This window comes from Berghia stephanieae, chromosome 5 (genome assembly GCF_034508935.2).
Source record: "Berghia stephanieae isolate SIO BIC M18660-M18661 chromosome 5, UCSD_Bste_1.3, whole genome shotgun sequence".
In the NCBI taxonomy this organism is placed as follows: Eukaryota; Metazoa; Mollusca; class Gastropoda; order Nudibranchia; family Aeolidiidae; genus Berghia; species Berghia stephanieae.
This window is the reverse complement of record NC_088364.1, coordinates 21,749,857-21,754,856: the sequence shown is the minus strand read 5'-3', so window position 1 is coordinate 21,754,856 and position 5,000 is coordinate 21,749,857. Positions and strand designations below refer to the sequence as shown.

The 5,000-nt window shown below is 39.2% G+C and overlaps 2 protein-coding genes across 5 annotated transcripts in view; one reads left to right on the top strand and one right to left on the bottom strand.

Annotated features, from left to right (window-relative positions):
- LOC144973794 (uncharacterized) overlaps nt 1-3,224 on the top strand; it is a 12,944-nt gene extending 9,720 nt beyond the window's left edge. The window contains exon 6 of the mRNA XM_078916689.1: nt 3,052-3,224. The gene's annotated coding sequence lies outside the window, so the exon portion shown is untranslated. The remainder of the gene's footprint in view (nt 1-3,051) is intronic.
- The window catches only part of LOC144974103 (uncharacterized), a 41,697-nt gene that overhangs the window by 26,909 nt on the left and 9,788 nt on the right, over nt 1-5,000 (bottom strand). The window lies entirely within an intron of this gene.

The window sequence follows — 5,000 nt, the reverse complement described above, 5'->3', positions numbered from 1 at the left end:
GTAGTAGTCGTAATAGTAGAAATAGTGGTCGTAGTAGTAGTAGTAGTAGTAGTAGTAGTAGTAGTAGTAGTAGTAGTAGTAGTAGTGCAGCAGCAGCAGCAGCAGTAGTAGTAGTAGTAGTAGTAGTAGTAGTAGATAGTATTAGTAGTAGTAGTAGTAGTGGTAGTAGTAGTAGTAGTAGTAGTAGTAGTAGTAGTAGTAGTAGTAGTAGTAGTAGTAGTAGTAGTGGTGGTGGTAGTGGTAGTGGTAGTAGTAGTAGTAGTTGCAGTAGCAGTAGCAGAAGCAATAATAATACTCTTGCTATAAGAATATTTCATGATTATATAAATCTTATGTAAACAAATCCCATCGTACAGTGTAAAAAATCATTATCGTCATGTCGTATCATATGTTGATTCATAAAATGTGAATTATTAGAGTTGTACCAAGGACTTATTTTTTAAATTATTAATTTATAATTCAAACTATTAAATAACTAATCTATTAATTAGAAGATTTTACATTATTATTATCACCATTATAATTATCATTATTATTATTATTATTATTATTATTATTATTATTATTATTATTATTATTATTATTATTATTATTATTACTATTATTATCATTATTACTATCATTGTTTGCCTTGCTTTATTATTGATTTTATTTACTTGATTTGTTGATGAAAATATTATATTCTTGTATGAGTTATATTGACAATTGCCTACAAATAAACTTTTGAATCTTGTAAAAAAAATAAAATAATAATAATGCATTCGCGCAGGTGTGTCCCGGGACAGTCCTGTCCTAGTGCGGAACCCCTTTTGAATAGAAGTTTTCTCCAGTGGGACAGGACAAATTTGTCCTGGGACAGTTTTGTCCTAGTGCGGAAGGAGGCTTAAAGTTAAAGTCGAGCACTTTTATTTCGTGCCTTTTGTTCTCTCTCTCTCTCTCTCTCTCTCTCTCTCTCTCTCTCTCTCTCTCTCTCTCTCTCTCTCTCTCTCTCTCTCTCTCTCTTTCTCTCTCTATCACACACACACACACACACACGCATACATACAGTTTCAAGCTGACCGCTGTGTGTATGTGTGTGTGTGTGTGTGTGTGTGCGTGTGTACGTGCAGCAAGGCCCATGTTATTCTGAAAATTGTGTCGTATAGTTGAAAGTAAAACAAACACTCGAACTAGGCAGTGCTAGGCAGTGCTCAGCAATCCGTTGACTTTAGCTGTAGACTTACCTGAGCGTAATGGAAGGGAAAAGCATTGTATTTGGAGATCAGATAATAAGTTGGTTTCGGCGCCTCTGCATAACCGATTAGACTCTTAAAAGTCCTGCTATAGCAGATACATCTTACTAAAAGTAAAGATGGAGAAGAAACGAGGATCTTAAAAATTCCTCTTTATAACCGGGTCTGGATGATATCCAGACATGTTATACATGGGTTCCACTGTGTTTATATATATATATATATATATATATATATATATATATATATATATATATATATATATATATATATATATATATATATATATATATACTATTTAAGCCTTGAACACCATTTCGGATAAGGAAACCGAGGCATGGAGTCCCTCAGGGATCTGTTCTGGCACCAATGTTATTTAATGTCTATATTAGCGACTTCCTGAGGCTGGGATGCGGACGATTGGGACCTCGTTACTCAAAGTCAGGTCTGGATCTGTCTCAAGAACATATTCAGCGAGGAAATTACCAAACTCATATCCTACTTTAACAAGTTGTACCTCCAGATAAACACTTCAACAACCGTAGTTGCAACATCCCATCTACACAGCAGATGGCACACATAGAAACTGAATGTCCTTGTCGGGGACCAGGTTCGTCCATCTGAACCGGATCCGAAGTATCTGGGGGTTACGCTTGACAGCCGCCTTTCCTATCGGGCTATCTCGAAGGTGTTCCCCGGAAGATAGAGAAACGCTACAGTCTTCTGAGGAAGCTGGCAGGAACAACTTGGAGTGCCGACCAGGTGCTCCTGAGGTCTTCTGCCCTGACACTATACTATTACAACGCAGGTATTGCGCTCCAGTGTGGGTTAGAAGCAAAAACGTTGAGAAGGTAATTCTCGCAAGTTTATGCGGAGACGCTGGCAACAACATCTAAAGATTGAGGCCAGATAATGGCAGCATTCCACCCCCCCCCTCCCAACCCGATGTCCAGCGGGAGACAATTACCTGGCACTGGCTGAACAAAGTAGGGTGGAGAAATGGGGTAACCCCTCCCAGTCACCAGAATGGACGTTGTCCCTGTTTCGAGCCAAAATATGTCCCGGCAATCCTTGTACTTGGTTTTCCTGACTTCGTACTGGGTTGCACATACGAGATGGATGTCGACTTGGACGAATTTTCGGTTCCACGTGGGGGGAGGGGTGGTAGACTTCTCGAAACTGAGAGAGATGTTGTCAGTTTTCTGTACCAGCGATAGAAGGCACTCTCTTCATCAGTGGGGACTTGCCACGTGTCCAACACGTACGATTTGTGGTCAAGAGCATTGCGTTGTGACAATGAAAGTTCGCGATTGAACACGACTGCGACGATAAGTTTGGGACCTGGACTGATCGATCATCATAACACCATTAGAGGCTACTGCTGACACCTTGATAGACCGTCATAATTGAGTATTGTGATAGCAATAGAAGCTGTTGTCGCCTGGATAGATCGTCCTAACAGTGTTGTTTGGAACCATTAGGAGCTGCTACCAAACACAGGCTTACAAAATATTTAATAGAGATATGATTCGTTTTACCTGCTTAAGTTGAGGGGCGTTATTATAAATGAAGCATTGGGGTGAATCTAGATTATTATCAAACCCTGGAGATATGCTATTTCAGTGTTCATTTTTTTTCAATTTGTTGTTATTTCTAGATAACTAATTTTAGTGGTATTCCGGTTAATAAATCCCCACTATATTAATAATAATGATGATAATAATAATAATAATAATAATAATAATAATAATAATAATAATAATAATAATAATAATAATAATAATAATAATAATAATACCTTTTTATATCAAATCCACAGCCTCGACAGAAATCTATAACACTTCCAAGCATTGACCTCCTGACTGCTGATCGCCGAAACTGACAAGGATAACATTGACTCGGACTGAATTCGGCTAGTGTGATACAGAGATTAACCACCACGTTTTGATCAATAAAAAAATAAATAGATAGATAAATAAATAAATAAATAAATAAATCCACATAAAAGAAAATTAGGGTTATTTTATTTATAAGACTGGATAGATACATTGAGAGGCTATTTGGTCTAGTGGTATGACAATCGCACTATTATCGGGAGGTCTTGGGATCGAGTTCTGAACTGCGCAAATGTGACTCCTTGGAAAAGGCACTTTACTCACATTTTCTCATCGCACAGGTCTAAAACCAATGCCTGGCCGTAAACAGCGTTTTCTGCCCGGAAAAATATTGTAATTTCGCCTAAGAGGCGCCATGTCTCGGTATTACACGTTAAGTGCTGCTGTTGGCTAGGGTCCCCTTGTAAAACTCTTTGAACACGTTTAGTGGATATTGCGCTATATAAAAAACTCAAGTTTAAAAAACATTGTAAGTCATCGTGTCAATCAGGTATTATGTCCGAATGAACCAGATAGAGTCAATTGTATCTATGTACAAAATGATCACAACAGAGAAACGGAATGTTTTTGAAGTTTAAAAATCAGAAATCGCTGTCCCAAAGAAGGCAGTTATCGTAAAATGTTGTAACGCATGATTGGATTTGAAGCAGTCGGTTTACTCGATACTGAAAATGTTGCTGCTTGAAGCACGAAGGGAAAAATAATGATAAGTAATAAGATGTAAGCTTTAATTTATTGAACTAAGACATATAAACACGATGAATGAATGAAACACCAAAGACGAATGAGAAATATGAGAATGGCGTAGTTCGTCCTTAGTGTATCACTCATTGTGATGGCCATTGAGGAGAGACTACCAGATGCCCTGAAGACACTTACTAATTGCCAACGCAGGAAAAACTCAAGTGTGCGCATTCCATTAAAAAACCAACCAACAGGAAACTGAACATCTCCTGGAATTGGAATATATTGGAGAACAACACATTTCTGTGTCACACTGGACCACGTTCTGTCCTCTCAGTACATAAAGAAAACAAAAGCAAAAGTGGCCATACGAAACAACCTCCTAAGAAAACTGGCAAGCACTTCATGGGGAGCAGATCCAAAAACTATCAAGACAACTGCACTAGCCCTCTGCTATTCATCAGCCGAATACGCCTCACCAGTTTGGGCAAGAATCTGACATGCCAAAAAGATTGACCCCGAGCTACATAACACCTGCTGAAGCATTACTGGTAATTTGAGATGGACTGTAGTTTCCGTCCTCCATCGGCTGGCTGGCATTGTACCTCCCCACATTCGAAGAGCCACTATTTCCAAAGCCCAGAAATATAAACAGGAAATGGAGCAAAGGCACCCCTCCATGATCACAACCCAACGACAAGAAGACTGAAGTCAAGAAAGAGCTTCATGACGGAAGGAAGCATCAACCCTGACCATACAGCAGAATACAGACTTTCCACATGGCGGGAGTGGGACAATCATGCAAATGAAGCCGTTGAAGATCCGAGAGAAGAACTGCCCTACTGCACTGAGCTCCCCAGGAATGAATGGGTAACACTGAACAGAGCACGGGCAAAACTTGGGAGAACAGCTGAAAGCATAAAAAAAAGTGGAGACTTGCTGAGATTAGCTTGTGTATATTATGTGGATGCCTAGAGCAGACGATGGAGCACATCCTTTAGAGAATGCCAGGACGGGCCCAGAGGCACTGATTATGACCTAAGTGTCTGCTCCCCAGATGCTGTGGAGTAGGTTTGGTGTTGGAGCGACAAGCTATGATGATGATTCATCGTGATTTGTTGATAAAGCGGAAAGACAAAACGTCCACATTATCTGTCTTCGTTCAATAAATTGAAGCTTACATTTCATT